The sequence below is a fragment of the Pleurodeles waltl genome, chromosome 5, assembly GCF_031143425.1.
Source record: "Pleurodeles waltl isolate 20211129_DDA chromosome 5, aPleWal1.hap1.20221129, whole genome shotgun sequence".
NCBI classification, from domain to species: Eukaryota; Metazoa; Chordata; class Amphibia; order Caudata; family Salamandridae; genus Pleurodeles; species Pleurodeles waltl.
This window is the reverse complement of record NC_090444.1, coordinates 1,272,740,955-1,272,753,327: the sequence shown is the minus strand read 5'-3', so window position 1 is coordinate 1,272,753,327 and position 12,373 is coordinate 1,272,740,955.

The following is a 12,373-nucleotide window of genomic DNA, read 5'->3' as shown; positions in this document are numbered from 1 at the left end:
CCTATGCCACAAAAAAAACACTTACCTGAACTTACCTTAATGTCCCTGGGATGGGTCCCTCCAGCCTTGGGTGTCCTCCTGGGGTGGGCAAGGGTGACAGGGGGTGTCCCTAGGGGCATGGGAGGGCACCTCTGGGCTCCTTCAGTCGCCACAGGTCCCTTAACGCCTGCCTTTTGCAGGCGCTAAAAAACGGCGCAAAAGCGGCCGTACGTCATTTTTTTTGACCCGCCCACTCCCGGGCGTGAATTTTGCCCGGGAGTATAAATACGACGCACATGCCTCGGAGTCATTTTTTTAGACGTGAACGCCTACCTTGCATCTCATTAACGCAAAGTAGGTGTCCACGCTAAAAAATGACGCAAACTCCATGGACTTTGGCGCTAGACGCGTCTAATGCCAAAGTATAAATATGGAGTTAGTTTTGCGTCGGAATTGCGTAAAAAAAAACGACGCAATTCCGGCGCAAACGGAGTATAAATATGCCCCTAGGTGTTTAATGACATATGGTAAGACAGTGGAGATGGTGAGTGGAGTTAAAAGAAGTTTTGTACAATGTGTTGTCTCCGATGCAATCCTGCTGCAGTGTCTGGATGGTCCCCCTCATATTGATGGACAACATCCTCCTCTTCCTCCTCTTCAGGCATTTGTGGGTGTGGTTCATAGAGGGTAATACTCCTCCTTACACAAATGTTCTGCAGGATGGCACTGGTCACAATGATCTTGCACACCATTTCAAGTGAGTATAGGGGGCTGCCTCCGGTGATGTTGAGGCACCAGAATCTTGACTTCAGGATGCCAAAGGTCCTCTCTATTACGGTGTGTGTCCTCCGATGTGCCTCATTATAGGCACGCTCTGATGCTGTGCTTGGGTTTGCAAATGGGGTCATGATCCATGGCTGGATCCCATATCCCTGATCAGCTGTAAGAGAAAAAGAGTGAAAAATTGTGATGGACCTTGCACCATGATTATCACTTTGCATGGCAGTTGTTCTCTTGTGTTTTCTGTGACTCATCTGTGTTTGTGTTATTGTGTGGAATCCTAGGCTTCTAGGAAGTACCGTCAGCACTAGGATGTTTCATTATCTGAACTGGTGTTTGGCTGATTGACCGGATGTCAGTGGTATTTTAGTAGACTTGCAGTACATTGTGTACTCCCATGCATTATGTCATGTGAAAGAGGTGTCCATGTGTCTTAACTGGGGGTGACATGATATTTGCATACACAGAATCAAGTCCACAGTGGTGGTAACACGGTTGCATCTATATGACCTGGACATCCCATCCAATTTAACATATGCAATAAAATTTGTTAAACATCATTGAGGCCCTTTGATTTGGCTAGGTGACAATGTATAACACATCTCCATAAGCTGGCAGCACTGACGTGTTGACAATTGACAATGCACAAATATCCCATGTGTGACAAGTTCTATGCAGACCTATTTATCTGCCCTCACCGAGTTGACTCATGTTCCAACATGTACCTACACTACTGAACCTGGTCCAGTTAAGCTGGCTAACTTGGTTGCGGGGTTGACGGTTTAAGTGGCAGAAGATCCATATGCCTGTACATCTGTTGTGTATATGTGTCATTGTCTCAAACTGTATGAATAGGAATGTGCACTTTGCAATATTGTCACATCAATATGTGTTTTTAGCACAGTCCACTTGCTCATTGGTAGTGGGCAATGTCAGACCAGGAGTGATGTGAGATGCTGGTACAGCCTCAATGATTCCATGTCTCATTCATTGGAGTCATCATAATCATGCTATCTGTGTCATGGTGTTAGGCCTGCAGCGAAACACATTGCATAGCCCTTACACAGTACATATTGTTTGGAAGGGTGTTTAATTGAGTGTTATTGATGTGATATTGTAAGATTCATCTTCCGAGTTGTACTGGTAGTTAAGGCCTTGTCATTGTCACTGTGTGGTTTTAAATTGTTCCCTTGTGTCATTGGAGTGGCATCTGTTGATATTTGCATCTGTCATTTGTCTCTAGTTGTGTATCCCATTGTATCAGGATATCAAACATGACTAGCAGTGTCACAACCTCAGTGTCTTCCTGGCCACGTGTCAATGTAGTGGTGTATGTGTTGTGTGCCATACAGGGTTGCTGTGCTGTGTGTATATAAGTAGGTTTCTGTACTTACCAACAAGTAGGCCATTGCCATATCGTCCATCCTGGAAGTGTTGATTGATGGTGCTGTGGCGGAAGATGAATGAATCATGTACACTCCCAGGATACTTTGCCACGATGTTGCTGATCAAACCCCAGTGATCGACAATGGGCTGCACATTGATGGAGTGTGTGTGCTTCCTGTTGCGGTATAGATGCTCAGTTGCAGCAGGTGGCACAATCCGTACGTGTGTGCAGTCAATGGCACCAAGCACGTGTGGGAAACCATTGATTTGGTAGAAGCCCTGTTTGGTTTCCTGCTGCTTCTGCTGTGTGTTGGGAAAGCTGATGTGGCGGGTGTGATGGAGATGATGGCATCCAATACCTTGGGTAGGAAGGCAGAGAATGAGGGCTGTGAGATCCCAGCAACCAGGGCACCAGTGGTTTGAAACGAGCCACTTGCCTACATGTGGACGACAGCTAGCAGCTTGGTCTCTGGTGGAATGATGTGGGGTGTCTGCAAGCTGGGTGCCAACTGTGGGTCTATGTGGCGCAGCAGCTGCTGAATGGCTTGCCAGTTGAGTCTTTTCCTCTGGATGATGTCATGTTGCCTGAGTCCCAGAAGGGTTGTCCTGGTCCTGAATATCCTATCCTGCCTTCTGCATTGCCTTTAGGGTCCCTGCTGGTGTGGTGAAAGCTGCTGGTGTTGGTCCTGTGCTATGTGTCTTGGTGCATGCTGGATGAATAGCACCTCCATGTCTTCCTTTTGGAGCTCTGAAGTTGCTTCTGTGTGTTTTCCTTAAGTACTAGTGTGTTTGCCCCTTTTTAACGCCTGCCCTGACCAAGGCATTATTTTTTTAGGCAAATCAGGCTGTGTGTCATTTTCCGTCTCCGCCTCCCAGCCGTGCGGGATTTTTGCGAGGTAGGATAAATATGGCGCACGGGTGTTTAAGTCATTTTTTGGACGGGAATGCCTACCTTGCATGTCATTAACGCAAGGCGGTTTCACACATCCAGAAAAGGAAGCACACAGCGGAATTTTGGCATTCGTGGGCTCAGGCGTCAAAGTATAAATACGGTGTAAGGTTTGCGCCAAATTTGCATCAAACATTTTTGACGAAAATTTGGCGCAGGCACAGTATAAATAAGACCTCAAATGTATTGGAACCTTGGTCCACTAAAAATAGAGATGGACACTAAGGGGCATATTTGTACTCTGTTTGCACCGAATTAGCGTCATTTTTTTAACTCTAATTTGGTGCAAAACTAACTCCATATTTATAATTTGGCGCTAGACAAGTCTAGCGCCAAATTCATAGAGTTAAAGTCAAATTTTTGGATGTCGAAACATACCTTGCCTTAATGAGATGCAAGGTAGGCATTCCTGTGCAAAAAATTACTCTATGGCCTTAACGCCATATTTATACTCCCATGCAAAAATGGTGCACGGGAGGTAGGAGGGGTCAACAAATGGTGCAAAACTTGCTTTGCCCCATTTTCTAAAGACTAGGTCAGGGCAGGCATTAGGGGACCTGTGGGCCTATTTCCATGGTGGAAGACCATGGAATAAGCCCACAGGTGCCATCCCCAGGCCCCAGGCACACCCCCACCCACACGAGAGGGTCAGCGGAGGATGCGGGACCCCATCCCAGGTAAGTATAGGTAAGTATTTTATTTTATTTTTTAAAGTGCCATAGGGGGCCTTGAAATGGGCCCCCATACATGGCACAGGGTGCCATGGCCATTCCCAGGGGATCCTGGTCCCCTGTGCTGGCCATTGGGGTGGTGGGCACAGGAGTCATGTGGTATGGATGGTTTTGCATCAGAAAATGACTCTAGGCAGTTCAGAGTCATTTTTTTTACTCTAACCTGCCTAACGTCATTTTTTGGAGCAAAACCCCCTTCTTCCATACCGCAAGCCCCACCCGGCTAACGTCATTTTTTTTACACTAGCCTACCCTTTGCACCGGCTTGCACCATTCCATAAATATGGTGCCCGGCTGGTGCACAGAAATGGTGCAAGCCGGTGCTAAACTTTTTGGTGCAAAAATGCGTTAGTAGCATCAATGATACGCACATGATACTCATGCATACATGAACCTTAGAGTTTTACATTGGACCGCTGAGCGAGGTATTGTAGACCGTTTTTCATGCATGCGTGGTGGAGAACACGCTTTTGGATGATGTATTTGGTGTTCCTTTGTTGATTAGTAACGGCATCTTTCATTTGTATTTTCTGAACTTTCGCCACTCAGGGGCTTTGATACTTTAACTACGGTGAAGATATACGCGACCTTAGATGACTAATAAACTTTAGTTTATGTTTTTGATCCTGAACAAGGTATTTGTGGATTATATTGCTATTTGACTATGAGGGTGGACAAGTTTGTGTTTTTTGGGGCACATAATATGTTTTTTTCTGTAATTGATTTTTTTGGATGGTTATGGACTTTTTAATTTGGGGATTTAGGGATATTTCACACTGGGGGATATATTGGGCTTCATGTGTTAGATATTATTTTCTCTGATAGTGACCTATCACACTAGGCAACTGTGTTCTTGGTCCTTTTTTACTTGTAATGTTTGTTTCTCGATTTGGGCGTCCAGGGTTTCACCGGTTTTACTGCTTTTGTTTTTCACTCACTCATCCAGCACGGGTGTATAATGTGCTATTCTAGCATTTTGTTTCCCAGCTCAAGTGTCTTGTTTGGTAAAATTTCAGCCCTGAAGAAGTCGCTGGGGTATTTTCCCTGAGAAGTAACACGTGTTGGCATTGTGTTCGGGACATTGTGCTCAAGATTTGGCTGATCGCCCGAGAATTCTGATCAACTGAATACCAGAAAATGTTCAACAGTAAACTATAAGACTGTTAAAGGCATCAAGAACTGATCTTTGATCGATTATTTGGACTATGAAACTTCTTATTTAAGTGATTACATGTTCATGAACCTCACTATCCTTTTTTGTTAAATGGTACATTTGGTTTGAGTGCCTCACGTAAGTTGTTGTTTTGTTTTGTTTACTTTGTAAACATAATGGGGGATTCGGTGTTGTCCCCTGTGAGTGCACCTGTTGTATACCCCGTGCCTTCTATTTATTCTTGAGTGCCTTTTGCCTTTTTCCTTCACAGTCACACCCCATTCTTGTTATCAAAAATGCGTTAGTGCAGTTTTGCCCCAAAAAGTATAAATCAGGGCCTAAGTATCATTACCTTGGAGTTTGAATATCAAGCACTGCTTGAGAACTGCCAGATAAAAGCCTACAAGAAAATATTTCAGATTCCTAGGCCTACGAGGACACAGGGATAAGCCTGGAATTTGATTTAGTAAGGATGGAGATAGAATGCAAAATAGATGCAATTAAGCTCTTTCATTGAGTTTTTAGGGCCAACAGTGATAGCTTGAGGGGTTCCTTGAAAGCAATTTTTACAGATAACTCCAGTAATTGGACTACTTATCTAAGAAGCGCTGGAGAACTTCTGAACTTTGCTCCTTTGTATGGGCCAGACCCTCTTATTATGATGGAAACTGAAGGAGCATGGGGTGTAAGCCTCAAGGGAAAGTGATATTGCTAATATCAGGAAAATCAGTGACGCTGATGGTTTAGTGGAGTCATATGAGACTATAAGTGGCCAACCATTTTTAAAAGCAGCATTGGGTGCCCGTGCCTTCCAGAGTATTCCGTGGATGTTGCTCTTAACTCTCGTTGCTTGGGAGTACAAACACCATTGGAAGTTTCTACGCTGCTATCTGCAACAATGCACTCTGTGTAAATATCTCACTGAAACAGTAATCCATCTAGTATACTGCTGCCCGGGCTTGGCCTCAGGAAGACGTCTACTACTGCAGCATCTTTTTTTTAAATATGGTTTGCGAACATCCAAAGAGGCTCTAAAGTACGTGTTTAGCGGTAACCACGATAGACCTGGCCAGCTTCAGGGAATTCATCACCAAAGCCGGCATGACCCTTCAGGATGCACGTGATCAGCAAAAGTTTGTGACAGGCAGGGACAGTCCTCCCCAAAAAGGAACCTGTTAGAAATGGGGCCTTTGGTTGGCAGTCAGGTTACCCCCTGTCCAAGCAAGGATCCACACTCTAGTCATGGTAAAAAGAGAATCACATTCAGCTAACCCCTGCTTACCTCCTTGGTAGCTTGGCACAAGCAGTAGGCTTAGCTTCAGAGTGCTAGGTGTAAAGTATTTGTACCAACACACACAGTAACTTAATGAAGACACTAGAAAATGACACAACACAGGTTTGGAAAAATAGAGAATATTTATCTAAAGAAAACAATACCAAAATGACAAAACTCCACAATACACAATTCAAGTTATCACTAAAAATAAAAAAAGAGTCTTCGTGTGATTTTAAACACACACTAACACTGTTAGTGTGAAAATGTACTTTGGGTGCGTCAAAAATAACCCTGCACAGGCGAGTGTGCTTCAAAAAGAGCTTGCGATGCATCTATATCACTCTCGAGCAAGACCTTGTGTTGTTTCTCCTTTAGTCGGGTCGGCGTGCGCCGTTTCTTCTCTCTGCAGGAGAACGATGCGTTGATCCGGTCAGCACTCTCGGGTCCGAGCAGGCTTTGCATCTTTTTTACACACCCATCGGTGTTTGCTTTGGAAATCCAGCTGCACAATGATCCGAAAACCACGCAGCGCTGGTTGCGATCTCACCAGCCTCCGTCAGTGATGCTGTGCGTTGTTTCTCCAGCCTCGGGTGTCAATCTTCTGGTCACGTTGCAGGCGAGTGTCGATTTTCAACCGCAAAGCCGGCGGTGCATCGATTTTTCAGCCGCAGATCGGAGTTGCATCAATCTTTTCCCTGCACAGCGTTCTGTGTGTGGATTTCTTACTCTTTGGCTGCCAGCTTCTCCTTTCAGGGTCCCAGGAACTGGATGGGCACCACTTGGCAGAGTAGGAGTCTCTCCAGATACTCCAGGTAATGGCAGAGAGAAGTCTTTCCTGTCCCTCAGACTTCAAACAACAGGAGGCAAGCTTTAAATCAAGCCCTTGGAGATCTTCACAAGAAGGAAGGCAACACAAAGTCCAGTCTTTGTTCTCTTGCACAAGCAGAAGCAGCAACTGCAGGATAGCTCCACAAAGCACAGTCACAGGCAGGGCAGCTCTTCTTCCTCAGCTCTTCAGCTCTTCTCCATGAAAAGGTTCCTCTTGGTTTCCAGAAGTGTCTAAAGTCTGTGGTTTTGGGTGCCCTTCTTATATCCATTTTCTCCTTTGAAGTAGGCCTACTTTAAAGCAAAGTCTCTCTTGATTGTGAAATCCTGCCTTGCCCAGGCCAGGCCCCAGACACGCACCAGGGGGTAGGAGACTGCATTGTGTGAGGGCAGGCACAGCCCTTTCAGGTGTGGGTGACCACTCCTCCCCTCCCTCCTAGCACAGATGGCTCATCAGGAAATGCAGACTATACTCCAGCTCCCTTTGTGTCACTGTCTAGTGTAAGGTGCAACCAGCCCAACTGTCAAACTGACCCAGACAGGGAATCCACAAACAGGCAGAGTCACAGAAATGTTATAAGCAAGAAAATGCTCACTTTCTAAAAGTGGCATTTTCAAACACACAATCTTAAAATCAACTTTACTAAAAGATGTATTTTTAAATTGTGAGTTCAGAGACCCCAAACTCCACATGTCTATCCGACCCCAAAGGGAATCTATACTTTAATCATATTAAAAGGTAGCTCCCATGTTAACCTATGAGAGGGACAGGCCTTGCAACAGTAAAAAAGAATGTAGCAGTATTTCACTTTCAGGACATATAAAACACATTACTATATGTCCTACCTTAACCCAATACTTCAACCTGCCCTTGGGGCTAGCTAAGGCCTACCTTAGGGGTGTCTTACATGTAAGAAAAGGGAAGATTTAGGCCTGGCAAGTGGGTACACTTGCCAAGTCGAATTTACAGTTAAAACTGCACACACAGACACTGCAGTGGCAGGTCTGAGACATGATTACAGAGCTACTTATGTGGGTGGCACAACCAGTGCTGCAGGCCTACTAGTAGCATTTGATTTTAAAGGCCCTGGGTCCCTCTAGAACACTTTACTAGGGACTTACTAGTAAATCAAATATGCCAATCATGGATAAGCCAATTACATACACATTTTGTAAAGGAGCACTTGCACCTTAGCACTGGTTAGCAGTGGTAAAGTGCCCAGAGTACAAAAACAGCACAAATAGAGTCCAGCACACACCAACAACCTGGGAAACAGAGGCAAAATGTTAAGGGAGACCACGGCAAGGATGAAAAGTCTAACACGTGTTTCCCCCAGCTGAAAGTGGGGAGCAACTGCCCAACCTCATGGGAGTTCTCATCACTAAGGCGGATGAACCTGGACAGACCACTAGCACTGGCATGTTCTGTACCAGCACGGTGTTCCATCGTAAAGTCCACCCCCTCTAGGGAAATGAACCACCTCAACAGTTTTGGATTCTCACCCCTCAACTACATTAATCATCCGAGAGGCCTGTGGTCGGTCTGAACCAAGAAGTGAGTCCCAAACAAGTAGAGTCTTAGCTTCTTCAGTGCCCAGACCACCTCAAATGCTTCACATTCTATGGCACTCCACCTACGTTCCCTGGGAAGTAAGCTCCTGCTAATGAAGGCTACTGGTTGATCTAGGCCCTCTTCATTAAGCTGTGAGAGTACTGCTCCAATACCATGCTCTGAGGCGTCTGTTTGCACAACAAACTCCTCGGAGTAGTCAGGTGCCTTCAGCACAGGTGCTGTGCACATGGCAGCATTCAGGGCATCAAAAGCATTCTGGCAAGTCTCTGTCCAGATCACTTTCCTGGGTTGCTTCTTTGAAGTCAACTCAGTCAAGGGGGTAACATATCCCTTGACAAACGGTAAGTTGTCACGTAGGGATTTTGGATGATGACTCTCATAAGTAAGTAGACTATTGCGATCTGTTGGTTTCTGATATGTACTGGTGGATAATTTACCGTTACAAAGGGTTGATCACCTTTGACGTCGAGACTCTTTATACTAATATACCCCAAGATGCAACATTGCAGGTAGTAGAATCCACAATACAGGACAACTGTGATACCCTCACGTCACCTGTGGCATTCATCATGCAGTGTGCTACATTAGCAATGACGGAAAACTTCTTCCGGTTTGAAGATCAGTTTTACCACCAGATTAGAGGCACTTGTATGGGAAGCACGTTTGCTCCAAGCCTGGCTGGTCTCTATATGTATAGTTTTGAACAACAATTCATTCTGCCTACTACCAATCCTTTTACTGCTAACATCATATTATGGCGGCGTTATATTGACAATATTTTGGTTGTATGGCATGGTTCTCTGTCCACTGCTAATTCTTTTACAGATTGGGTGAATTCACTCAACCCGTACTTGAAATTTACCTCTACAGTGTCAGCAAAGGAAGTCAATTTTTTGGACTTAATGATAATGATTTGTAACGGTAAATTATCCACCAATACATATCAGAAACCAACAGATCGCAATAGTCTACTTACTTTTGAGAGTCATCATCCAAAATCCCTAGTGACAACTTACCGTTTGGTAAATTTTTACGATTATGACGTAACTGCAGTTCAACACAGGTGTACAACGCCCAAGCCGACGACTTACAAACCAAACTTCTTGCGCAACATTATCCCAAATATGTCGTCAACCAAGCCCGGAAAAGAGCCAGAAACAATAACTGTGAAGCTTTGCTTCAATCCAACACTAAGGATACCAACAGACGGTTGACTTGTGTGTCTACTTTTACCCCTCTATCAAACAAGATCAAGAAATTGGTCAATAAGAGATGGCCAATTCTTACCAGTAGGGGCAATTCTATCCCCAGACCTCTCTTTGTGTTTAAACGATCACAAAATATTAAAGACCTGATAGTCCATACCCATCCCAAAGGCACCCCGCAGACACAAACAACGCTCTGGAACTTTCCCCCTGTAGTGGGTCAATAGCAGTGTGGCCATTGCAACATCTGCCCACTGACTAGTCACACCAAGATTCTTGAGTTGGAACCCATAGGCCAATGGCGCCTTACCAAACATACAAACTGCAATACTAAGAACTGTGTCTATATGGTTACATGTCCTTTTGGCCTGTGTTATGTAGGTATGACCTCTAGACTTGTCAAAGTACAGATCAACGAACATAGGAGTAACATTAGGTGCGGACGCATCGCCACAAAATTATGTGCACATTTCCTGGACGCTCCCCACAGTTCTGATGACTTACGTTGGTTGGTCCTGGATGCCCCCAAATTTACGAATGACTCTGCACACTCACTGTTCAGACTGGAACAATGTTGGGTGTTCAAGCTCCATACTGATACTGATGGATTGAACGATGACATTCCATGGGCAACGTTGCCCTATTAAACCTTTTTCAGAGGACACAGAAGAGTCCCTCCACCTCCATGGCTTTTTGCCTAATGAGTGCCCAGATTACCTGATTTTACCACCTAAGACTGCCACCTAAGACTATCCAGGGTCATATTATTTCATTACTGACATCATGACTCATTTGCCCATTGCCCCAAATCATCGAGGGGTAAAAGATTCCCCAGAATTTAATTCTACCCAGCCTTAGACTGTACACTAGGATAGTATTTCATAAAATGCTATTTTAAGGCTCCATTTTTTCATTACACCTTGGGCGACACACCACCTCCATGGACCATGATTGAGTTAGTGACTCCAACAGTTTCATTTGTCCCTCATTTATTTTCATTGGGATGGTCTCGGACTACCTCCAGGCGAGGTGAGTCTTTTTACAGTATTTACCCATGTGGACCATATTGGAGTTAGTGACTCCAATATGGCCGCGGGTCTATTTGTCCTTCATCTATTTTTATTGCAATGCACTCTGACTACTTGCAGTTGGGGCGAGTCTTTTTTCAGTATTGACTGCCTTTCCGCCCAGGTGACGCGGAAGAACCTTTCCCCCTCGCCGAATTGTTAAAAAACGATCGTCAGACTCCCGTCCTTGGTTACTACGGGAGAGCACGCCAGGGTAGGTTACACTGCGCATAATCGGCACTTAAAAAGTAAGTGACCTCGTTCTCTTTCCCCCTCTGGCAGCCGCATTCTTTATATATCCTCTGGGTTTGAGGGCGGGTCCCATAATAGAACATTTCGAAGGGCCTTTATTCTGCCGTTGTTTTATCAGCGACTTGACTGCCTTTCTCCTTGAGTTAGAGCTGGAGTTCGAGCCTTTCACAGTTTTGCTGGTTTGCTTTTTTGTTTACACAACATCGATTCTGAACATTGCAACCACTATAGTTCCTGCATACCACATGTGACACTATTTTATGGGTTTGATATTTTGTCTGATGGTATTTACCGTCCCATTACTACTATTTGAGCCAAGAGTGACAGGAAAGAGGCTTGGGCTAGTAAGCAAAGGTGAACAGACTATGAATATACATATATCTACAACTTCATTCTCTGAAAATTACCATTGTTATTGGGTTAACCCTATGTGTACTGGACTTGCATAAATCCATTTGGACTGAGTTGTTACTAACTTTGTTTTCTCCATTATTTAATTAGTAGTGACCGCTCACGGTATGCTACTTCCCAAGAGGCCCCCTGTATGACAAGGGATGGTAAGCATATAGTCTTGCTATTGTACATGACTGGTTACCATCACTATTTGCACTGTTTTAACACGGGTGTCTCAGTCATTATCCGTGTTTATTGATTTGATTACTTGTTTTCTAGGGTGACCTTTTTGTACTTATTTTTGACAGACAGTTTACTTGAATGTAAGTGACTGCATTATTTGTTTTTGATTTCAATTATCTAACTCCCTTTAACTTATTAAGAGTCAGGAGAAGTTTCATTAATTGTTTAGTCCTCAAGAAGCATCATAGGATCTGTATAGACCAAAGTACGCAAAACATGTTGACCATATTGTAGGGGATTGGCAATAATTTCCCATCTCCAGTTCTAGGTAGAAAGTGGTTGAGCATGAACTCTCATTTTCCACTTTCCTTGTGTTTTTAATCTTGGTCTTAGCCCTGCCATTCCGATATATTAAATAATACTGAATTTAGTGGGGCTGAGAACTAATTTTAACATATTACTCTCCTGCCAGGAAAAGTGCCTGACCTTTACAATTTTTAGTGAGTATTTATCGCTACAGCAGCCACTTATAAAAAAGATCTCTGGCAAAGAGCCCCCTAACGGGGAGCCCGTCAGACATTGCAGCGCCGGTCTGACATGGAGCAACCCGATGATGAAGCA